The sequence below is a fragment of the Pinus tabuliformis genome, chromosome 1_2 (genome assembly GCF_031772625.1).
Source record: "Pinus tabuliformis cultivar Carrire ecotype Pingquan chromosome 1_2, CPIR1, whole genome shotgun sequence".
Lineage (NCBI taxonomy): Eukaryota > Viridiplantae > Streptophyta > Pinopsida > Pinales > Pinaceae > Pinus > Pinus tabuliformis.
In genome coordinates, this window is record NC_142298.1 from 1050870819 (window position 1) to 1050896455 (window position 25637).

The 25637-nt window shown below is 39.5% G+C and overlaps 1 pseudogene; it reads left to right on the forward strand.

Annotated features, from left to right (window-relative positions):
* Positions 1 to 22942, forward strand: part of LOC149209740 (2-Cys peroxiredoxin BAS1, chloroplastic pseudogene) — a 50149-nt pseudogene extending 27207 nt beyond the window's left edge.
* The last annotated feature ends 2695 nt before the right edge of the window (positions 22943 to 25637 follow it).

Here is a 25637-nt window from a genome sequence, read left to right on the forward strand (position 1 = left end):
ATCTGATGGGAAAACTGAGATAGTAAACAAATGTTTGGAAGGATATGTTCGTTGCTTTGTATCTAATAAACAGACACAATGGGTCAAATGGTTGCCTCTGGCTGAATGGTGGTATAACACTTCCTTCCATACAGCAGCAAAAATGAACCCATTTATAGCACTTTATGGATATCAGCCACCATCCATCACATCATATTAAGATAAAGTTCTAAGGTTCAAGCAGTGGAACATCACATCGAACATCAACAACAAGTCCTCCAACTCTTAAAGGATAACCTCGTGTTGGCACAAAATAGAATGAAACAACAGGCAGATCAACATTGCAGTGAAAGAAGTTTTGATGTAGGTGATTGGGTATTCCTACGAACACAACCATATAAACAAATGTCCCTCAAGCAAGCTAAGAAGGAGAATAAATTATCACCAAAGTATTATGGTTCGTACAAGGTGTTGCAAAAGATTGGTACTATGGCATACAAATTGGAGCTTCTTGCAGCTTCTCGATTGCACCCAGTTTTCCATGTTTCATGTTTAAAGAAGGTAATAGGTGAAAAGCTCCCAGTTCAAACAATATTGCCAGAACTTGATGAGGAAGGAAAAATTATATTGGAACCAGAAGCAGTCACAGAAACAAGAACTCGACAGCTACGAAATCGATCAATTTCGGAGTATCTTATCAAGTGGAAGAACTTATCTGCTAAAGATTCCACATGGCAGGATGAGAATTTTATACAGAAGCATCCAGAACTACTCAAGTGTTGAAGACAACACTTTTTTGAAGGAGAGGGGCATGTTGGCTCCATATAATACTAGTGATTGCCCCATTACTATTGTAGTTGTATCCCTTATTAATATTGTTGTGGCCCTATTGTCCCCATATTGTTATTACTGTGCCCCATAGAATCCCTCTATTGTTAATCTTGTGGCTTTATATTATTATTGTTAGGTCGGTTGGGTTATATTGTGACTCCTTAGACTCCTATATATAGAAAGGAGGTTTTTTCATTTGAATCATCCAAGAATTGTTCATTTATGTAATGTAAAGGAGGTTGCCCCCTCGAAGAGGCTGAATTATAAGGCGTTGATCTATCTTTTCTATCTTTTTCTTGAGTTGGTTCCATAACATTGCCATCCTGACTTGTCCCTTGCATGCTTCTCTCCTCCAGAGACAGATGCTCTGGCTGTTTCGGCAGTTCTCATAAGTTTCGGCAGTCCCGGTAGTTCCGGCAATCCCGGTAGTTCTAGCAGTCCCAGTAGTTCCGACTTTTCTGGCAGTTCCAGCTTTTCCATCAGTTCCAGAATTTTAGGTAGTTTTAACATTTCCGGCTTTTCCAGCAGTTCCGGCTTTTCCAGTAGTTTTGGATTTTCCAGTAGTTCCGGCTTTTCTGGCAGTTCCGGCATTTTCGACAGTTTCGGCTTTTCCAACAGTTCCAGCTTTTCCGGCTTTTCTGGCAGTTCCGACTTTTCCGGCAGTTTCAACTTTTCCGGCTTTTTCAGCAGTTCCAACTTTTCCAGTAGTTCTAGATTTTCTGGCTTTTTCGGGTTTTCTAGCTGTTCTGGATTTTCTGGCTTTTTCGGCATTTCTGGCTTTTCTGGCTTTTTCAGCAATTCCAGCGTTTCCAACTTTTCTGGCTTTTTCGATAGTTCCGGCTTCTCCGGTAGTTCCAGCGGTTCTGGATTTTCCGGCTTTTCGAGCAACGTAGAGCTTATTCTCCCATGACTGCATTTAGATCTAGGGCATGTTATCTAGGGTAGCATATACCCTAGGGCACTCCCTCTTAGCTCTCATCTTCATCAAAACCAAAACAGGATGAAGTGAGATCACAAGAGTGAGTGTGTGTGTGAAAAATGACTTCAAGTCCTCTTCTATTTATACTAAAATGTAGAGATTGAATAGACATGATTTTTGGGCTTCTGAGCCTACATAAGTTGTTGGCCAACTTGACAATTTGTTCATAATCAAAATAAATTCATATCTTCATAAATACTTATCGGAATCGGATGATCTTTAGATCAATCCTACACCTCTCGATGAGAGGGATGTAAGAAAAATATCAGTTGCCATAAATAAGATGACCCACGTGGAGTTTGGCCCTAGTTGTCAATTTTAACATTGTAGCATTACCACTATCAAGTTGATTGTTATTCAATAATAAATCTTTTAGATGAGATAACTTAACCAACTCTATAGGAATACTTCCACTCAACTGGTTAACACTTAACCAAAGTTCTACTAGCTTAGAATGATTTCCAATAAACTTTGGGATCCCTCCACTAAGTTGATTTGCCCCTAAATTGAGAAGTTCCAAGTTAAACATATTTGAAAAAGATGTGGGAATGCAACCTGACAAATCATTTTCGGAAAGAGCAAGTCCTTGCAAACGGGTGAGGTGACCCAATTCTTGTGGAATATGACCAGTAAGTTTGTTTTTAGCAAATCTCAAACGAACCAACGATGAAAGGTTTCCTATGGAAGAAGGAATAGTACCTGTGAGGTCGTTGTCATACAAGTAAAGCTGTTGCAAATGTGGGATAGAATTCAACTCCCTCGAGATTTTTCCAGTCAAATGGTTGCTGGAGAGCTGCAGGATAGTGAAACGAGGAAAGGTTTCCCAAGGAAGAGGGAATGGTACTTGTCAGCTCGTTCTCTCCCAAGTAAAGGCCTTGCAATTGTGGGAGGGAACCCAACACCGTCGGCATATTTCTGGTCAGATTGTTTACAACTTTCATTAGTAAAAAAGTCTTCTAGCCTTGCTGAGAAAATTTGTTTTCGATGTTTTCATTCAAATATTGAAAATATTATTTAATAATAAATATGGGAATTTCAATCTCACAATAATTAGTTGAAAAGTTTTCCAGCCTCGCTGGGAAAATTTGTTTCTGATGTTTTCGTTCAAATATTGAAAATATTATTTAATAATCAATATAGGCATTTTAATCTCACAAATTTAATTAGTCAAAAAGTTTTCCAACCTTGCTGAGAAAATTTGTTTCCGATGTTTTCATTCAAATATTGAAAATATTATTTAATAATAAAGATAGGCATTTTAATCTCACAACTTTCGTTAGTCAAAAGGTCAACCAGCGTTGCAAGAAAATTTGTTTCCGATGTTTTCTTTCAAATATTTATAATTATAAAGTTTTGTAGGGATGGTTTACCATTCAACACAAATTATAATTTGTTGATATTAAAAATAAGCATGAAATCGATGTCTCACCAATATGCAAACCAAAAACTATAATGTAATCTCCCGTCACTCATCACTGTACTCTATTTAATAATAGAAGTTGCTTTAATTTAATCAAATTCGATTAGTAAATTAATATAATAATGATTTGATAAAATGATTTTTATTTTGAAAACATTTTCATTCCATATTGCTGCATGATAGAAGATTTATTATTTAAGATTTCGCGACTTTGGGTACTTTTGTAAACTTTCTTGCATTAATTTCGGTATTGCGGTATTATGCTAATCTGGGTATTGTGGAGTTGAGTTGTTTTATAATTTGATGGATTATAAGCCATGTTATGTAATTTATATTCTACTTAATTTATTTTGTAAAGGTTTTCAATAAAATATAAATAAAAAGATTTTAATATATTAAATATCAAGAGATTATAATGAGTTGTTTTTAGTGTGATTTTTAATTTTCTGGTGCAAAAATTTTGTCGAAAATTTTGAGGTGAAATTTTGAATTGTGTTATTTAAACTGGTTTTTTTTTACTGTATATATGGATTCAACACCCTGAAAAACTCTTAGGGCACTTCGATTATGGAGGGATTACCCATCAAGCTTGTGATTGCAATAAATTCCTACCCGATTTTAGAAAAATGAGATTGGAAAAACCCACTGGAAAAGATTCCAAAAAGTCTTACTAAATACGACTCGTTATAATAATATATTAATGTTAATTTAATTTGTATCCATGCTATTATTATATATAATAATGATGATGTAAATAATTATTATCTATTTATATTAATTTTGAATAATTGAATTTTAAGAAAATTCAAAAAAATATTTAATGAGTAAGTTATTTTAACATTTTGTGTTTATGATTAATAACTTAAGATTTTGGTGACTTTTTCTTTAGTTTTCAAAAATTAAGAATTTATGCAAATCAATGCTATTACGAATATTGTTATATGTTAGTACCTATGGTATTGTAATGAGATATTTGTATATATAGGGGTGTGAGTAAAATGTATGAAGATTTTCATGGTGATAATAAAAATTTATTAAACTTTTCCCTGACTGTTTTTCCCAAATATTTGTATATATAGGGGTGTGAGTGAAATTTATGAAGGTTTTCATGGTGATAATAAAAATTTACTAAACCCTTTCCCAATGGTTTTTTCCCAAAATGAGGTTTTCCAAGTAAACCCCATTGTGCCTAAGTAATTTTTTTATATTAAATCTTGTTTTCTCTGTGGGGAATATTTTATTGTTCAATTATGGAAGACATATTGATTTTAAATGATCAATATTTGTATGTTGAGGGAGTAGCATATAAGTCCTCATCCATGATGGATGAATAATGGAATAAGTTGGACAGAAAAGCCATCGCCACAATCTGTCAGTATTTTCCAAAGAACGTATATTTTAGCATCGTTGGAGAGAAGACAACAAAAAGATTATGGAAAACGTTGCATGATCTATATGAGAAGAACACGACATCGAACAAAGTCTTCTTAATGAAGAATTTATACAATCTCAAGATGAAGGAAGGCGCTTCAGTGGCGGAGCGTTTCCTTCTTGATGAAATAGGTTAGGCATGTCCTCAAAGATGCGTATGAGTTTGTTCTCTATGGGACGATTGGATGATGAGGGCTACTTAACAACCTTTGGGAAAGGTGGCTAGAAAATTACTAAAGGATAATTGGTGTTGGCTAAAGGATCCAAGACAAGAACCTTGTATACAATGAGGGAAACAATAAAGATATCAGATGCAATTGTTGTTGCAAAAGAAGAAAACTCGGTGGAGTTATGGCATAAGCGCTTGGGCCACATGAGTGAAAAGGGCCTAAAAGTTCTTGTTGGTAAAAATATAGTTATAGGTTTGAAATCCTATGAACTTAATCTTTGTGAACATTGTATTTGCGGTAGGAAAAGAAGGGCTTCTTTTATGAGAGGTGGTCATGAAAGGAAAATAAATTTGTTAGAATTAGTACACTCTGATGTGTTTGGGCCGCTGAATCTTAAGTCTTTAGGAGGAGCCTCATATTTTGTTACATTCATAGATGATGAATCCAAGAAGGTTTGGGCCTACCTTATGAAAATTAAAGGTGATGTATTTGAGATATTTTAGAAATTTCATGTTGTTGTTAAAAGGGAGACTAATAAATTTCTCAAACGTTTGAGAACTGATAATGGTGGGGAGTATTGCTATAGTGCATTCAAGAATTATTGTAATAGGTTTGGCATTAAACATGAGAAGATTGTGCCTGGTACTCCATAGCAAAATGGTACTATAGAAAGGATGAATCACAATTATTATGGAGAAGGTGAAGATTATGTTGTCAAATTCCAAATTGGAAAAGCATTTTTGGGTAGAAGAAGTAAGGACAACTTGTTACCTCATCAATCACTTATCTTCTACAGTCCTAAACGATGGTATTTGTGAAGAAGTTTGGATAGGTAAAAACGTAGATTATTTTCACCTATTATTACAACCCGACCATAGATTGCGATGAACCAAATATTTCTTTTAGCCAATCACCCTAGTGCCATATTGTAAGCATGAATGTGGGACTCACAACAAAACCTACCAAGGCTTCCTCAGGATTTATCGTGTATCTTGCCAAGGTATTCCTAGGTCCAAGCAATAAACATACATTACAGGATTTAGTGCAATCCCACCATATACCAGTCAAGGGATCACTAGGCCTAAACAAGCATGGATGCCTCCGGATCTCTCCACCTAAATCGTGAGGATTTTGCCATCTCTACCCTCTAGGCTTTATCATGTATCCCGCCATTACTCGTTAAGGGATTCCTAGGCCCAAAGAAAGCATTCAAAATTACGCTTTATCGTGTATCCCACCATTAGCGTTCAAGGGATTCCTAGGCCTTGTGATTTCCTAAGACCACCCCATTCAATTTCGAAACCATTCGGAAATCTAGCTCAACCACGTAACAAAAACCCCATCATACCATAATATCTGGAAATGGCAAGGCAATGTTGAAAACCACTGTCACACCTGGAAAAACCCATTCCCATGACAACAAGAGAACCAAGAACACACATGCATGTATCATGCATGCCAGAACTAGCAAGAAAATCATAAATGCAACTCGATACGTGCAAGTAATCCCACTGTAACTGCTTGATTTTTCTCTTCCTTGCTTGATCTTTGCTTCCCTATGCTTTCTTGTTCTTCATTTTCCTTCCTTCCTCCAATGCTAGAGTTCTCCAAGAATACTCTAAGTGTATGAGAGAATGAGAGAATAAAGAGAATAGGGAAGAGCTCTAAAACTAAGCTGACAAAAAGGTTGTGAAATGATCTTCAAAATCCTTTTGATTAATGAGGCCTCTATTTTCTTCATTTTCCATTACTTTTCCTTCATTTTCCTCCTCACATGCAATATGTGACCTTTCACCTTCCTTTTCTCTTATTTTCCATTATTTTCATAAATAAAATGTCAATTAATGCCTCTTTCCTTTCTGAAGACTTTTCCAATTTCCTTAGCCATAATAAACCAAATGAACACCCAAACTGGCATGTTTTTCCCAACATTCATCTTGGAATATGTGTTCTTGTTAGCCTCACTCTCTTAAAAATTAGTAATAAATCCAAATATTAACTAAAGATTCTAGTTTGGATGAGAGATTCTCTCCAACTAGCTCTCCTAAATTAGTGTGTAAGTTGAGAAATTGTCTCAACCAGGTGAGTCTAAGATAGACGCACTATCTTAAGACCACTTGCTCATGTATTTAGATGTATTATTAAATTATTTGAATAAAAAGAGAGATATACATGAGCATGAGAGACCACATGATGGCTCTCTGCCTTTTCCGCAAGTTTGTCTTTTGTGTGTTGCTGGTTTGATTATTGTGTGTGTTTAATATGGCTGAGTGGTTTCAACATGTGGTATCGGAGCGAATGGAGATCTTGGATTTAAAGTTGAAACATTGTGGAACTATTGCGTAAGGACTACGTGTGAAGATGCAGAGATGGATGCCACAGATTGATTGATTGATTGAAAAAGCAGCAACATCATAGCAAAGGGCAAGCAAATCTGGTCTCTGCACTTATCAAGTCTACCCATTTTCCATTTTTTTTTAGATCGACCCGGACAGGACTCAGCCTCGGGACCTCCAAGTCGGATCGATCTCTGTTTTCCTGCAGGGTTCTTGATCGGGGCGGTGTGCAGATAGCATGGAATTTGAATGGTAGCCGATGGCTCGGTTTTCTCTTGAGAAACCGCAACATTCTCTATAGAAACTGGCCATTGAATGCCCACACCGACAGCCAAATGCACGGTCTGCATCCCTTGAGCGGTAGGGGGGTGTAAACTCACTGGGGTCTGTTGGTGAATAAAAGGGTCGAGGCCATTATGAAGGCACTGATTATGGAGATCGAGCTGGAGAGTCACTACAACCTGAGCACTGTGAAGCGCCCTTGGTGAAGCCATTGATGAGCCCCATAAATGCATAATTATATGGGCTCATTTTGCCTCCTAACTTAGCTTAATCCACCATTCTCATTAGTTTATTGCATGTTTTTTATTATATTTATGCTAATAGAGTGAGTTGGGTTGGTAATTATGCCTTGAAGTCTAATGTGTGCTTAATGCAGAGTTTTGGTCAATTTTGGAGACAAAGTCAAAGATTTAATGAACATTTGGCAGCAAATATTCGAAGAAGACAATGGAGAGGATTTATATGAGGGTGTCCCCCTCATTTATGACTCCCTACTTCGAATTCTCCTTCAAAAAGCTCGGAGCACAAGCAGCCACATCAATGCACCAAAGAGGTAGCCGAGAAATTGGAAGATAACTGTTGTCTATCTCAAGTTTGGGAGCCAAGCCTCCCTGATTTTAAGGGAGCCGTTGGGAGCTCTAGTTGTATAAGTGGAGAGGCCTAGGGCCTCAATAGGTTGTTGGATGTTAGTCAAATTTTCACACTTTTGTTGCAGTTTTGCTCTACTCCACTTCGAGCTTACTTTTGTAGACAGTTTCATGTAATCTTACTGTTATTTTGATAATGAAGATGAGATTGTTTCTGAGCTAGCACTGAGTTACCTCAGAGGGCTGAAGCTCTTGGGTTAGGGCCCAATCCAAGCAGCCAAGCACCTCTTTTTTTGTATTTATATGTTTTGTTTCAGTTTATGAATTCATTGCTGTTAGATAGATTTCTTTCTTGGTTAAGGATAGGTTACTTTTGGTGATTTAAAAGGTTGTTCCCATTTCAGTTTGCTGTAGCAGGTTGAATAGTGATAGGAAAAAGATACAAAAAGGCCATCAATAGAGCCTTGGCCTCCTTTCCTCCCTTTGGGACCATGAACTGAGGCCAAGACCCTCTTACTACCACAAAAAACACAGATTTGCCTTTGCCATAGGATTTCTAGTGTTGCAGCTTGTTAGAAGGTTCATGCTTTGCTGTAGATCTATTTCACCATGCTCATTTCTATCTTTGCAATAAATTCCCTTCCATGTTTTCTTTCCATATAGCATTTTTCAGCATTTACTTTCCTAGATCAGAATTTAGACTAGCTTGATGAACAGTTCTGTTTTTTTAGTGTAGCTAGTTTCTTTGCTTGCTTAGTCTCAGTGTTTGATTTTCAGTTCTCTTGTAGTACATCTCTGCTCACAATAAGTCAACCAATCAGCCATCACCATCTCTCTTTGATCCATGTTCCACAGGTCATCCAAAGTCCCTCACAAATCTGCCTTAATTTTCTGCACTTTTCTCATGAACTTTCCTCTCTTTCCTTGAACAAGTCCAACCATCTTTCTCTTCCCTAATCCTCCTTGATGAACCTTAGACACCTTAACACATCCTCCTAGCCATCAGCTACCCTTTCCACCCATTTTCCCACCTTCAAAACCTCTAAAACAGCTCTCGGCATCCTCTTGTAGACCTCTTGTAGACCTCCTGTAGATCCCCTGCAGCCTCCTGTAGATTTTCCTGTAGGTGTATTTTTGAAGTCCGATTGTAGGGAAAGCCTCCAGAAGGCCACCTGGGACCTCCTAGGACCCCTCCACACCTTCCTACACCTCTGAAAACTCCAAATTCGCCCTCCATCACCACCTAATCGCTGCCACATTCACAAACAAATAAATTACATGCATGACAATTTCACTTAAAAATACATAAAAATCCAAAAAGATGTTTTTTTTTTTCTAATTTCCTTCTAGAAATAGCTTGAGTAAATGTTTCTTACTTCCTAAGTAGGTAATGGCATTCATTTTATGGTTTTTCATCTCTCTTTCTGCAAAAGTAGGATTAGTTGGTTAATTAGGGTTTGCTAGGTTTACTTCACATTTCAGTCTTCTTTCTCTTTCTGCAAGTAGAGTAGCCTCTATAGGGTAAGCTTTCCTTACTTTCATCACATATAAAGCTTCTTCTGGAATTCATAGAAGTTGGCTTGAGCTCCTAGTGATCTTGCGCCAGCTGACCAAGTGACAGCCTGTAGTAAGAACTAGTACTTGTGCATACAACACCGTCGCTTCCAAGTTTGTTACGAACTACCAGGTTGATAAAAGTAAAGTAGGAAGCCAAGGAGTTGCAACATTATTGTTGCAATACTGGTGCCCACCACTTTTTGGTGTCGTTGCCAGGGAAGTGTCAGAGTATTTTGTGACTACTATTTTTCTTCTATTTCCTACTGCAACATTCTGCTAAGTAGTTTATTTCAGCAAAAGTTGAGTATTTTTTTCTTTCAATTTCTGCATTTCCTTGCTTTCATTTCAATTCCGAAATTTCCATTCCAGCAAAAGTAGATTAGCCTTTTCCTTGCTTTCATTTCAATTCTGTAATTTCCATTCCAACAAAAGTCGATTAGTCATTTCCTTGCTTCATTTCATTTGCTTTCCTTTTTCAGTTCTGCAATTTCATTTCAGCAAGTTCATTTCAGTTAGTTGCAATTTGTTTGTTAAATCAATTTGGCTTTGTAGGTACAAACAGAAAAAAGAAAAAACCACCAAAAAAAAAAATTATTTCCTTTCATGCCTCGTAGGAATAGAGATAATGCAGGAAAATTCTTACCCAACACCCCCACCACATCACATAGCCACCCTTCTCTCTTCTTCGGTGGCAGTGATCAAGAAGAACCTTTAGGTGAACAACCAGAGATATTTGAAGAACCTCTAGAGGAAGAAGAAGAAGAAAACATCCCTCTTGAGACAATGGCTGAAAACAAAAATGCTAGGGGGAATGGAGAAAGAGTAGAGGGTACCTTTCCCATCCGAGAGACCAATGGGGACACTAAAATGAAAAACATAAGCCCTTCAGCCCTACCTCACTTCCATGGATTGACTACAGAAGATCCTGACACCTTTTTGTTTGAGTTTGTTGTTATCTATCAAACCTATGACTATGCAGAAGATGAGCAAAAGTTGAAACTATTTCCTTCTACCCTCAAGGATGCAACATTGCACTGGTTCATGGGGTTACCTGGCAATAGCATCACAACTTGGGCTCAGATGCAACAAGCCTTCAATAACAAATATCGAGACTACTATAGGTCAAAAGACACCAAGGAAGAAATCTTCCGAATGACCATGGGAAGTGATGAATCATTGGAAGATTATGAAGAGAGGTTCCAACTCAGTTATAAAAGGGCCAGGTGCACACTTGACCCCAAATCGCTGAAGTTGGTCCTGCTCATGGGAATTCCGGAAGACCTTCTAGACAACCTCCATCTGCTGGCCAGGGGAGAGATCTACCAACTGCCTTATGAAGACATAAAGACTGTTTTTAGAAACCATTCTAGGGTAGCCAGAAAGAGAGGTAGAGGGAGCCAACCCATAGCTAGTGCCTCCTCATCCAGTTCATCCATAAAAGGTGAACTTGGACACATGCTGGAAGACTTCAAGAGTGAGATGTTGCGGACTCTTGCCATGCAAATTGATACCTTGCATATCAAAAGGAAACAAGAGGAAGCAGAGAGGGATTTGGCCATTTTTTGTCCTAGGTGCACCAGAAGGCATCCTAGGAATGAATGTCCATTGAACTCTATAGAGGTTTGTTCAGTCTGTGAAGAAGATCATTCTACAGATAAGTGCCCTTCCTTGCCCGGACTTAAAGCTGTATACCAAGGGGCCGAAGGAGCCACTGAACCACTCTATTTCATGAACCAAAGGAGACCACATGGACCTAGACCATACCAGCAAGGAATGCAAGGGACATCTCAGGCATACTACAACCCCAATCAAGCCACTTCCATACCTTCTTGGGGCCCCCCTACTCATCCTTCCTGGTCCACACCTCCTCCTTGGTCCTATCCATCTCAATATCATGCCCAACCAGCCGCTCATTCATTTCACTCCTATGCTCAGCCACAACCTCAGTGGAATGCATCTCATCAGGGGTGGAGGCCCCAGTACAACTCTCCTCCCACTCTTTTGCCTCCACCACCTGCTCAACCACAACCATTGCCTCTTGCTCCACCAAGGCAACCCCAAATGCCTGCTCAACCGAACCCGAACCTGAACAACATACAGGCTCAACAAGTATATAGTGGGGAACCATCATGCCCAACCTATGCTATGGAGATTCAAGAGATTAACCTACGATCTAGGAAGGTTCTCCCAGATAGTCAGCCCCCCCCAGGAGGTTGAGGAAGATAAAGAGGAAAGTGAACCAAAAGCAATTCCACCCTTTCTTGAGAGACTATCCGGGACAACACAGCCCACCCCAGAAGAAACTGAACTTCTGGGAGAATTGAAACAGTTATGTGTAAAGATACCACTTCTCCAAGCCATAAAGGATGTGCCTATATACAATAAGATGATCAAAGAGAAGTGTTTCATGCATCCAGGTAGGCGCAAACGAGATGCCCCAACCATCAATGTCATAGGACAACTATCCGACCTAATGTTGGGGCAGGTAGTCTGTCTGAAATATCTAGATCCTGGAAGCCCAGTAGTTGATGTCCACATCAATGGTACCATGATCCCACATACCTTGATTGATCTGGGAGCTACTATTAATGTGATGACAAAGGACACCATGTTCAAGCTCAAACTCCAGGGCTCCTTGAGAAAGACCATGATAGTATTGCAGCTAGCAGACTGCTCCACTCTGACCCCTGAAGGGATTGTAGAGGATGTGATGGTATCCATTGATTCTTGGGAGTACCCTGCTGATTTCTTGGTTCTCCAGCCGAAGGCAAAGCTCACTGGGTATCCTCTCATCCTGGGAAGACCCTAGTTGGCCACTATCGATGCTTACATCAGTTGTTGGGCTGGGAACATGACCATCAAGAATGGGCATATGTCCAAGCAGCTAATCCTATACCCTCCTGCCCAACCCCTGCTAGAACATGATCTACCTCTCTGGTTGGAGGAGGAGGATGAGGATGAAGTCTATTCTACACCACTATGTGCAGTAGAAACTATCATGGGGGGGAAACCGCAAAATGAGGATGATATCATTGGAAATTTAATTCAGAATCCACCCCCCAGTATTTTTCCATTAGAAGATCTAGTGAAAGAAACCCAAGACAATCCCCTAAATGATCTCTGTGTGGCCGACCCGACCTCTCTCCATGTTAAGAATATAGAGTTCGGCCCAGAAAGAACCTTGAAAATCAACTCATCCCTATCCACCTCCCAGGAGAAGGAACTGTGCAGCTTATTAAGAAAACATTTAGATGCCTTCGCTTGGAGTTATAAGGAGATGAAGGGAGTGCACCCTTTAGTATGTACTCATCATATATACATTAAGGAAGATTGCAAACCAGTTAGGCAGCCTCAAAGGAGGATGAATCTAGCTCTTAAAGACATTGTTAAGGAAGAATTTCAAAAACTACTTGATGCAGGATTCATCTACCCCATCTCTGACAGTGAATGGGTCTCTCCTTTGGTGCTAGTGCCAAAGAAAAATGGTAAGTGGAGAATCTGTGTCGATTATCGAGAACTGAACAAGGCCACTAAAAAGGACCATTTTCCTTTGCCTTTCATAGATCAAGTGTTAGATGGTCTGGCGGGGAAAAAATTTTTCTCCTTCCTAGATGGGTTTAGCAGGTCCGAGATAAGACCACTTTCACTTGTCCTTGGGGTACCTTTGCATACTGGGTCCTTCCTTTTGGTTTGTGCAATGCTCCAGCTACTTTCCAGAGAGCAGTATTGAGTATATTTTCTGAATTGGTTCATGATGTGGTGGAAATATATATGGATGATTTTACTCCTTATGGTTCTAACTTTCAAGAAGCTTTATCTAACCTAGGGAAAGTTTTGGACAAGTGTATTAAAATGAACTTGTCCCTCAGTCCGGAAAAAAGTGAATTTTTTATGACTGAATGGACCGTGCTAGGTCATGCAATATCTCAACAAGGATTGCAGGTGGACCCCAACAAAATTTCCATCATCCAAAGGGTCCCACCTCCTCAAAAGGTGAGAGATGTCTGAAGTTTCCTAGGCTTAGCAGGATATTACAAAATATTCATTAAAGATTTCAGTAAGTTAGCCTCTCCATTGTTTGGTCTTTTGGGAAACGATGTCGAGTTCATATGGACTAAAAACTGTCAAGAAGCCCTTGATACCTTGAAAAGCAAACTTGTGACTGCCCCAATTTTGAGAGGCCCAAACTGGGCCCTACCTTTCCACATTCACATAGATGCCTCGAACAAAGCAATAGGAGCAGCCTTGGGACAAATTGATGAAAATTTACCTTATGCCATATACTTTATAAGTAAAAATTTGTCAAAGGCAGAGTTAAACTACACGGTCATGGAGAAGGAACTCTTAGCTGTAGTGCATTCCTTAAATAAATTCAGACATTACATCACAGACTATCAAACCTTTATACACAGTGATCATGCTGCAATTAGGTATTTAATGAATAAACTAGATGTAAATGCTCACATTATTAGATGGTTGTTTTTGCTGCAGCAGTTTGATTTAACCATTGTTGATAAGCCTGGTAAAGAAAATGTTGTTGTTGACTTTTTGTCTAGAGTAAATTTGCCTATATGTGAGGAAGGAATGGTGGATGATCAAATGCCAGGTAAGCACCTATTTGCTATCTCAGTACTCTCTCCATGGTTTGCTGATATAGCAAATTACTTGGGTTCGGCACAGTTCCCACCACACCTGTCATCAAAAGAGAAGAGCAAGATTGTGAGGAAAAGTGCCCCTTTCACTTGGATTGGGGGCAATCTCTTCAAACTTGGCCCAGATCAGATCTTGAGAAGATGTGTCAGGGAGGAGGAAGTTTTTGACATTCTCCTAACCTATCATGACGGGCCTTGTGGAGGTCATTTTGCAGCAAAAAGGACTGCCTTCAAAATCTTGCAAGCAGGTTACTATTGGCCCACTCTTCATCAAGATGTGAAGAGATATACCAGCCAATGTGATTGGTGCCAAAGGATGGGGAAACCTACTCCAAAGGATGAGATGCCCATGCAACCTTAAGTGACCTTTGAACCATTTGAGAAGTGGGGCATGGAATTTGTGGGCCCTATCAACCCTCTAAAACAGAGGCAATACATCATTGTGTGAACTAATTATCTGACAAAATGGGCAGAGAGAAAAGCAATCAAGGCAGCAATAGAGGAAAAAGTAGCTGAGTTTTTAAGAGAAAACATGTTCTATAAGTTCGGGTATCCAAGAGAACTGGTTACAGATCAAGGCAGTTAGTTCACTTCCAATTTGATTGAAGACCTGCTCACACATCATAGAATCAAGCAGAAGACTTCCACCCCTTATCATCCACAAGCCAATGGGTAGGTGGAAGTCACTAATAGACCTTTGGAAGGAATTTTGACCAAGGTATTGAGCAGCAACAGAAAAGATTGGGCGGATAGACTAGTTGAGGCCACCTAGGCCTACAACACAACATGGAAGACCACCACAGGGTTCACAACCTATGAACTGGTCTATGGGAAGAAGACTTTGCTTTCAATAGAATTTGAATACAATACACTAAGGATGGGAGCTCAGTTGGACCTAGACCCCAGCCATGCATAGAGGGGAAGGCTACTCCAGCTCAATGGATTGGATGAACAAATATTGCAGACCCTTCTCCACACTGAGGTACTCCAGCTTCAAAGGAAAATATGGCATGATAAAAATATCAAGGAGAAGCAATTCCAGGAGGAAGATTGGGCACTGCTCTATGACTCAAGGTATAAAGATTTCAAAGGCAAGCTGAGGACAAGATGGTTGGGACCCTACACTGTGGAAAAATGCAATGATAATGGTTTAGTTATCATCAGAACCATTGATGAGGAAGCCATCCCCATGCTTTTCAATGGACATAAGTTGAAAATTTACAAGAAGCCCCTCTCCAAGCGAGATTTCATTGAAGACCTGAATAAGACAGTGTTGGTAGTGGAGCAGGACTTAGCCTCCACTCCACCCACTCACTAAAGAAGCATAAAAAAGAAAAATAATAAGGACTCAAGTGAAAACCTCCATGAGGTGCTTAAGTCTCGTCATTGGGTTGAAAACCTCTTTTGAGGCGGCCTAGTGATGGAAAAAACAAAAAAAGAGGGAATAAGATCCCTGGGTGAAAACCTCCCTTGGAGGCACCCAAGGCAGGCAATTAGGGTGAAAACCTCCTTGAGGCACCCTAGTTGTCTTTCAAAAAAATTAAAAACACAAAAAAATAGAGAAAAGAAGGAAGAGGAAATTGACTTTTAAAATGCATTGCAGGTTACAGGTGGACCACAGGAAGCAAGATAAGATGCCACAAAGCCTATTTCACCTCCTCCATACTCTTCTCAATCATTTCTGACCTTTCTTCCACCTCACTGTGTGTTTTTTCTGAACACTGTGTATCCTACAGGAGGCCCTGTATGTTGTACAGGAGACTCCTGTAGAAATCACAGAGAGCTCGAAATGGATTTTAAAAATAGTTTGAGGAGCTAGGAAGTTTCATGAAGAGCATGTAGGCCCTCCTACAGCTATCCACCCTCCTGGCCATCCAGCCCACACCTGCACCACTTCATTATCATAGATTTCTTTCCTTCCTGCTAAAAAAACACAGAAACCAGTTTAGAAAAAATAAAGAAATAGAAAGAACAACACCTCCAAAGCTCACCTGCAGCTTACAAAATACCTCTCCATCACCATAAACATCTCTGGTAGCATCCTCACAACTCCCAGCACAAGAATCGGTTAAAATTTTTAAAGGGAGAAGCAGCTACAGGAACTCTTGTAGGATTTCCTGTAGCAGCTGATTAGCTTAAAATCAAGCCACAGCAACAAAATAGGTGCAGCCATAGGATTGAAGAGGATGTTTGAAGCCAGATCCAGCTAGAGGGTACCTGCAAAAAGCAAAGAAGTTAGACATCACAGAGTAGAAAGCATACAACAGAGGAGATACAGGCATGCAACAACTGAAATACGAGCATGCAACAACAAAGGAACCAAGATGCACCACAACACGAACATTCGACTTGCAGGTAAGTGTCTAACCCTCTCCTCTATTGCATCTATGTAATTCAAAAATATGCATAAGCGAATGAGATGGTTAGGGTTGAACGAGAAAAGGTGGCCAGTTAACTGGCCACCCTCATCCAGTTGACTACGCTCATCCGAAGATGCCACCACACGTGTGCCTAGTCAACTCACAGAAAATCCAAAGGACAGGTAGTGGAGGGTATACAAACTCCAATGCAATGATGGGAAGTGATTGCAGGAAGGAGTCATGAGGAGTCATGATGACAAGGCAGTGGGGACCAATGGTCCAAATATGGCAACGTACCTTTTTGCCAGCTCACCTCATCACCGGAAATATCTCAAAGAAGACATAAGTACTCCTCCTCGAAACTCCTTCACCACCTTTTCTTCCATTTTATCCTCGTCCACTTAGCTACAGCAAGCTCTATACCACCACCATAACCTTGAAACCATCATCCTCTATCGTTTTCAGCCATATTTCTGCTATCGGCATTCTACAGAAGTAGTAACAGGTTCTACAAGAGCAATAACAGGTTCTACAGGAGCACCTACAACCAGTTCTACAGGAGGGACAATAAGCAGTTTTTAAGGAGGAAACACGGGGTTTTTGCTCAAATTTTGGCTTAAAGAGGTAGGCTCTGTATAGACCCACCTTGAATATTAATATGTGCAAGAAATGATACAATTTTAAGAAGAAATTAAGCCTGTAGAAGAAGAGAAATTCCATAAAAATATTCTTCCTGTTTCTTAAAAAAACACAGTTTTTCTCTGTTTCCTGCTTCTTCAAAAATTTTGTCTCCATCTCTACCTGGGGTGTTTCAAAAGGGTATAATCAAAATGACAGGGGGATTCATGAGGAAGGAACCCACAAATTTAGTCGGGCTCCATGAACATCCTAAGGTGGTAGCCATTTTCACCAGAGCCAATTGGATGCCATTTTTCAAAAAATTTTGAGGGTTTGATGAAGAAGTGACTCAGGAGTTTGCGTTCGCTTTAGTACCTTGCTCAAAGACCCATGCCACTATTACTTTCAGGGGTCTCACCATGGAAATCACCCTAGAATTTATCAGTAGAGTTACCAGCCTTCCCCTTGGATTACCTTGGAGAAAAGATGAAAAGCCAATGGGACAAGTTGCCAAGAAAACCTTCTTCCAACCAAATGAACATCCTGTAGAAGACAAAAATGGCATTAGAAGGACAATCATACCTTACCCTTGGGATGAGGTCAGTTACCAAATCATCAAGTATATTTCCTGTGAAGGTACGTCTAGCATAGTTTATGGCTACCATTTTAGACTTCTCCATGAGCTGAGATATAGCATGGACACTCCCACACCCCAAAAACTCAACATCCCCTATTTTCTCCTGCAGTCCCTTATAGACTCCAACATTAAGTTAAAGGCAGGAGGTCCAGATTAGTTGGCTCACCATGGGTTAATTGAACTATTAGTGGAAGAAGCCCTTCACACCTTCACAATCCCCATAGCATGAGAAATCTTCATAAATGTGACAAGAGAAGATGATATAAAGGCCCTCACATATGACCACAGTCCTTCTGAAAGTGAGGGGGAAGAGCAGTAAGGAGAAGAAGGGGAGGAAGCTGAGGAATAAACAGAGGAGGAAGATACCAAAACAGAGAAGGAGGAAACTAAACCAGAGGAGGAAGGAACCAAAACAAAGCAAGAGGAAACAAAGCTAGTGGAGACAGAGAAGACAAAAGGAGAGGAAAAAGGAGCAGAGAAGATAGAAGTGTCTCCTGAGACCCTATAAAGGGAAGCAACAACTGCTCTTGCTTTCCTCAGCACTCCAGTTAAACCCAAACAAAAGAGGAAGAGGAGAACATCAATGTATTTCAGGGCTCAGAAAAGCACAAGGATAAAAATGGGAAAACCACAGCCATCTTCAACAGTGCCTATTGTAATTGAAGATTCACCCACTGTTAAAGGGGAATAATCTCCCTCTAAAACCCCCATCACATATGAAAGAAGAAGTCCCAGATGTTCCACCTGGAAAGAAAGAGTGCAACTATAGGACTCGAAAACAGCTCTACAGGAGACACAGACTGTTCTACAGGAGACCCTAACTAAGCTACAGGAGATCGAAAAACTTGAGAAAAGGGTAGAAGAACAGCTAAAGGGGAAGGAGGACACAACATAGACCCAAGAACCTGACCCCCAGCCTAGTTTGGGCTCTTACTACAATCTTCTTGAGGGGGGAAAAATCATTCCACCAAAATTTGCAATCCCACTTTTTCTTTGAGCTGGAGAAAGAATGAATAAGGAGCCATAGATGGATGCAAATTTCCAAATCCAAGGGGGTAGAGGATATTGGCCACATGGAGAACAAGCTTAGAGAGATGGGAAGAGAATTAAGTACTGTAAGACATAGAGAGGCAATCAGAAGAACTCACTTGGAAATAGAAAATGAGTTGCTAAGAAGACAACTGCAAGAAAAGGAAACACAATTGGCATGCATGGCCAGCTGGTCTATGGAGGCACTACAGTGCAAAACACCAGCAAAATCATATGGAGTATACCTCAAAGACCAATGGCTACAGTTTCAGATCAAGACATTGGCACAGAGAGGCACAATGCCTTTTCAGGATTACAGACAGTTCATGGACCTATGTGACCAAAGTTCAACAAAAGATAAGGCAAAGATAACAGAGTTCTATTTGCATAACATGGCCCTCACTGATATGAACCTATGGGACCCCAATGCTAGGCTAGGGGACTTGCAACTGATGGCCATGGCATCATGGATGAATCATGAGGAGAAAAGGGCAACAGAAATAAAAAAGTTGATGGCAAAAGAGAAAAATGAACCCCTAATGATCAGAGCTGAGCCATCAAACCCCGTGGCTCTCATCAAAACACACTAGCTGCTTGAAAATGATCCTCAAAGTGCCCCTAAGTATATCAATGATCAGGCTCAGGCCATTCCACATTTTGACGACATGAAAAAATTACTTGGAGATGACTGTATTCATTCTTGTATGAGGAGGTGGAATACACTGCCATACAACTTGCAGATAAGGGAGTATCACTCCCCAACAAGGATGAAAGAAGCATTAAGGAGAGTGCCACTGTACAAGCACTCTATACAAAGTTTGAAGGTCAATTGGATTGGCCTCAAACTAAGTCCCCCACTGCTGCTAGGACTGCTAGAGGGTAGAAAAGAGGAAGAAGAACAACAACAGTGGGAAGAAGTGGACAGAAAGGCAGGATTCCATGACAAAGATGATGATCTCACATTAGAATCATGGGATGTCAGGGAGGCCATCAGGGCCATCAAAGATGAGGAGATGGACTAGTTGCTCAGAGGATGAGCAACAGATTCAGTAGGGGGGTGATGATGAGCCCCATAAATGGGTAATTATATGGGCTCATTTTGCCTCCTAACTTGGCTTAATCCACCATTCTCATTAGTTTATTGCATGTTTTTTATTATATTTATGCTAATAGAGTGAGTTGGGTTGGTCATTATGCCTTGAAGTCTAATGTGTGCTTAATGTCGATTTTTGGTCTATTTTGGAGACAAAGTCAAAGATTTAATGAACATTTGGCAGAAAATATTCGAAGAAGACAAGGGAGAGGATTTGTAGGAGTGTGTCCCCCTCATTTATTACTCCCTACTTTGAATCCTCCTTCAGAAAGCTCAAAGCACAAGCAGCCACATCAATGCACCAAAAAGGCATCCGAGCAAGTGGAGGATAACCGCTGTCTATCTCAAGTTTGGGAGCCAAGCCTCCCTGATTTTAAGGAAGATGTTGGGAGCTCTAGTTGTATAAGTAGAGAGGCCTAGAGTCTCATTAGGTTGTTGGATGTTAGTTAAATTTTTGCGCTTGTGTTGCAGATTTGCTCTGCTCCACTTTGAGCTTACTTTTGTAGATAGTTTAATGTAATCTTATTGTTATTTTGATAATGAAGATGAGATTGTTTCTGAGCTAGCACTGAGTTACCTCAAAGGGCTAAAGCTCTTGGGTTAGGGCCCAATCCAAGTAGCCAAGCACCTCTTGTTTTGTATTTATATGTTTTGTTTCAGTTTATGAATTCATTGTTGTTAGATAGATTTCTTTCTTGGTTAAGGATAGGTTACTTTTGGTGATTTAAAAGGTTGTTTCCATTTCAGTTTGTTGTAGAAGGTTGAACAGTGATAGGAAAAAGATACAAAAAGGCCATCAACAGAGCCTTGGCCTCCTTTCCTCCCTTTGGGACCATGAACTGAGGCCAAGACCCTCTTGCTGCCACAAAAAAACACAGATTTGCCTTTGCCATAGGATTTCTAGTGTTGCAGCTTGTTAGAAGGTTCATGCTTTGCTATAGATCTATTTTACCATGCTGATTTTTGTCTTTGCAATAAATTCCCTTCCATGTTTTCTTTCCATATAGCATTGTTCAACATTTACTTTCCTAGATCAGAATTTAGACTAGCTTGATGAACAATTCTGTTTTTTTAGTGTAGCTAGTTTCTTTTCTTGCTTAGTCTCAATGTTTGATTTTTAGTTCTCTTGTAGTACATCTCTGCTCACAATAAGTCAAACAATCAGCCATCACCATCTCTCTTTGATCCATGTTCCACAGGTCATCCAAAGTCCCTCACAAATCTACCTTAATTTTCTGCACTTTTCTCATGAACTTTCCTCTCTTTCCTTGAACAAGTCCAGCCATCTTTCTCTTCCCTAATCCTCCTTGATGAAACTTAGACACCTTAACACATCCTCCTGGCCATCAGCTACTATTTCCACCCATTTTCCCACCTTAAAAACCTCTAAAACAACTCTCAGCATCCTCCTGTAGATCCCTTGCAGCCTCGTGTAGATTTTCCTGTAGGTGTCTTTTTGAAGTCCGATTGCAGGGAAAGCCTCTAGAAGGCCACTTGGAACCTCCTAGGACCCCTACACACCTTCCTACACCTCTGCAAACTCCAAAGTTTCCCTCCATCTCCACCTAATCGCTGCCACATTCACAAACAAATAAATTACATGCATGACAATTTCACTTAAAAATACATAAAAACCCAAAAGTTGTTTTTTTCTCATTTCCTTCTAGAAATAGCTCAAGTAGATGTTGTTTACTTCCTAAGTAGGAATGGCATTCATTTTATGGTTTTTCATCTCTCTTTTTGCAAAAGTAGGATTAGTTGGTTAATTAGGGTTTTCTAGGTTTACTTCACATTTCAGTCTTCCTTCTCTTTTTGCAAGTAGAGTAGCCTCTGTAGGGTAAGATTTCCTTTCTTTCATAACATAAAAAGCTTCTTCTAGAATTCATAGAAGTTGGATTGAGCTCCTAGTGATCTTGCGCTAGTTGACCAAGTGACAGCCTACAGTAAGAACTAGTACTTGTGCGTACATCACCGTCGCTTCCAATTTTGTTACGAACTACCGGGTTGACAAAAGTAAAGTAGGAATCCCAAGAGTTGTAGCATTATTGCTGCAACATTGGTGCCCACCAGCCATCATTGTGCAATTGTGGTTTCGTGAGCCTGCTTCGACGAAGAACCAGTTTCAGGCCATTTCCCGCAGAGAAAATTATTCTATTTGACGTGTTTGACGTCTTTATGATCTTCACACTGACTTTACAGTATGCAACGTATTATGTGTTGTATGAAGGAGGCTAGTTGTCAATGCTGGTGAACTTCCATTGGTTGGAAACAAGGCTCCTGATTTTGAAGCAAAGGCTGTTTTTGATCAAGAGTTCATCAAGGTCAAGCTGTCTGAATACATTGGGAAAAAATATGTTATTCTATTTTTCTATCCTTTGGACTTCACTTTTGTCTGCCCCACAGAAATCACTGCTTTCAGTGACAGATATTCTGAGTTTGAGAAGTTGAACACTGAAATTCTTGGTGTTTCTATTGATAGTGTGTTTTCTCACCTTGCTTGGGTTCAAACTGATAGGAAAGTTGGCGATCTTGGTGATTTGAAATATCCTCTGATATCTGATGTTACGAAGGGTATTTCAAAAGCCTACAATGTTTTGATTGCAGATCAGGGAATAGCATTACACAGACTCTTTATTATTGACAAGGAGGGTGTGATTCAACACTCCACAATCAACAATCTAGCCATTGGTCGTAGTGTGGATGAAACATTGCGTACATTACAAGCTCTTCAATATGTTCAGGATAACCACGATGAAGTTTTCCCAGGTGGGTGGAAGCCAGGAGACAAATCAATGAAGCCAGATCCCAAATTGAGTAAAGAATACTTTGAAGCTATCTGAAAATCAGGATGAAAATTAAATATAGTGTTGGTCCATAGCACTGCATTGTGGTCCAAGTGAAGGTTTACTCGGGATATTAAAGAATAAGGCATTCAATTTTGATTATTTTCTTGATATGTAGTTATTTTGATGTCGCCTACATTGAAGGAATGACTGCGAAGATCAACATTTTTCAAGTGTGGTCGGTTATTAACCGAAGCTGGCATTTGCACGCTGTCCGGCGCCATTTTCAGCAGTTCAAATGATTAACTAAAGAAAAATCAGCAAAATATTGGTTGGCTCATAGCATTCGATCGTGCAAAGGTGAATTAAATGGGAATTCCGTAGAATCGATGCATGCAATTGCGATTTCGCATGTGGCTATAGTTTTCTGTACAAGACAAGTTGCTTGGCTTTAGTTTGCATTCATTTTTTTTCACAAATCCTTTTAAACACTGTTGGATAAGGTATGCTTTTAATTTGTAAAATTTTTATTTTGGAGTGATAAGGTGAAAGTATTTTGAATTTTGGAGCGATAAGTTGTGACTTAAAAATCTTTGGAGTGATAATTGAAGATTTTTTGTTGTATTTTGAAGAAAGCTTTAGTTTTAGCAGATTGAGTAAGTGTACATTTATTTTTGAAGACAAGTTGCTTCAAGGGGTTGTGGGAGCGTAGCATTCTCATTGTTTGCGAAATTTCATTCATGATGTTGTGAAGGTGAAGGTTGATGTAATTCACTATTTAATAAAGACATTTTTTTTGTGGTGTTTGTGTCCTAGATCCGACCGAAATTGAATAAGGGGATCATTAGGTACACAATGTGTAATGAATGCATGTGCATGACTTGTGTTCAAGTTATCTCTTTGTATTATGCTTAAAACAACAACATGCACATAAGTACACAAGCACAAAGTGTCACATCATCAACTTGATAAAGACAATATTTCAAGCAAATACATTTCGCATCATTAAAGCAATCAAGTTAAGGACGCTACATAATCAAGTTGTCAAAGACAATTCTACATCAACATCCAATCAAGTTAGTCGAGCTGTCATCTACATCAAAAAAATTTGCTACAATTCAACAACAATTTTTTGGCAATTGCAATTGCACCACTTTTTTAAGCTCAATACAAAACTGTAACTTGCAAATCATAATTTGTAAGTTGGATTGTAATCAAAGTCAAATTAAGTTGAATTATAAGGCTGCATTCTCGATTGAAACCGACACCCACGCTTTGAATTGATAGAGAATCAATTAAACCAGGTGAATACATTAAAGTCAAGTAAGTCTTCAACTGAGTCATCAAGACTGAACTTGTCATTTGTCATTTGGGTGCATTTTCGACAATGTTCGACACCCATCATTTTTTAGCACATTCAGTGCATCACTAAGTGTAGTAATCACCCAAGAGTTCAAGACAACAGGTGTTTAAAGCAAGTACAACAATCATCAACAAGCGACCATGTCATTAAAAACAATCAAACAAACAAATATTTCAAGTCAAAATAATCAAGCAAGCAATCATCATCAAAGGAGCGTGATTTCTAATCTTCAAATAAGCATCAAAACAAGCATGTGTCTACAACAAGCGCACTAAGATCAAGTGATCATGTCAAGTAACCAAATCAAGTGCGACAATTCAACGCGCAATAAGCGAGCCTGTGTAAAGTTCATTATAGCATTCATAAAGTTCCTTTCAAGCAAAGTGATCGTAATCAAGCGAGCGTCAAGTCAAAAATTCAAGCAAGTGTTTAAAGCATCAGCAATCAACAAATAGCACAAGTGAGCCTGTCATTTCAGTGATCGACTTAAGTGCAAAATTTTCAAGCACGACTTCTACACCAAGAGAGCCTAACTTCAAAGTAAGTAAGATAACATGGCGACACACATTCAACTGTCCCAAATTCTTCACAATTTAATGTTATCATCAACTGATGACATGGTGCACATCAGCAAAACCACTCTTGCTGACATTCAAGTGCATCTTCAACATGCACATGAAATGATTGAGTTCCTTCAACTAGAATCACAATTGCAGAGAATTGAGTTACGAGAGAAGCGTGTTGCTTCCAAGTCTTTTCTAGATACAGCTGATCATTCGAACTCATTCATCTAGCCAGCTTCAAGTGTTGAAGTTGTTCCAGTGCAAATTTCTTCCAAACCCATCATCAAGCCATGGGAAGAAATTCAAAGTAATCGAAATCGACGCGGCTTAGGATATGTCGAAGATGACGACAACTTACATATCTGTGCTTATTCAAATCCCATTTAGTTCGTCAGTGCTGGATTACTTAAAAATATCACCTCAGCAAGTTCTCCGCAAGTTGTAGACAGACATTAATACATACAAACTCAAGTTGCAGACAAACCAAAACGTTCTCATTGTTAAAGAACCGGTCATTTGGAAGATCAGTGTTTTGATCTCCATCCTTATCACCATTGTGGCAAGTCCAATCATACATCAGAGAAATGTTGCAACCAATGACACTTAGCTAGATTGAAGATAAACTATTCATGGATTGATCCCTGGGAATGGTCATCCACAGCCAGAATATTGTACAAGTTTTACAATCGGATTTACTCACACATATTGTAGCCAACAGTCAAATGATGATGGTACTCTCATGTAGTTGAACGGGGGAGTACAACAGTGAAAATATCCTACAGTTGAAGGGGGGGAGTTCAGATATCAAATGCAGATGATTGTCTCTCCTTTCAATTGACAAAGGGGGGAAAATGTCAATGAAATTGACAGGTGGTTTTCAGACTGAAAATCTAGACAACATCAGTGAAGAAGCCAATGGGCATCTTCATCAGCCAGTCAGTGATCATCATCAGTAAATACGCCAGTG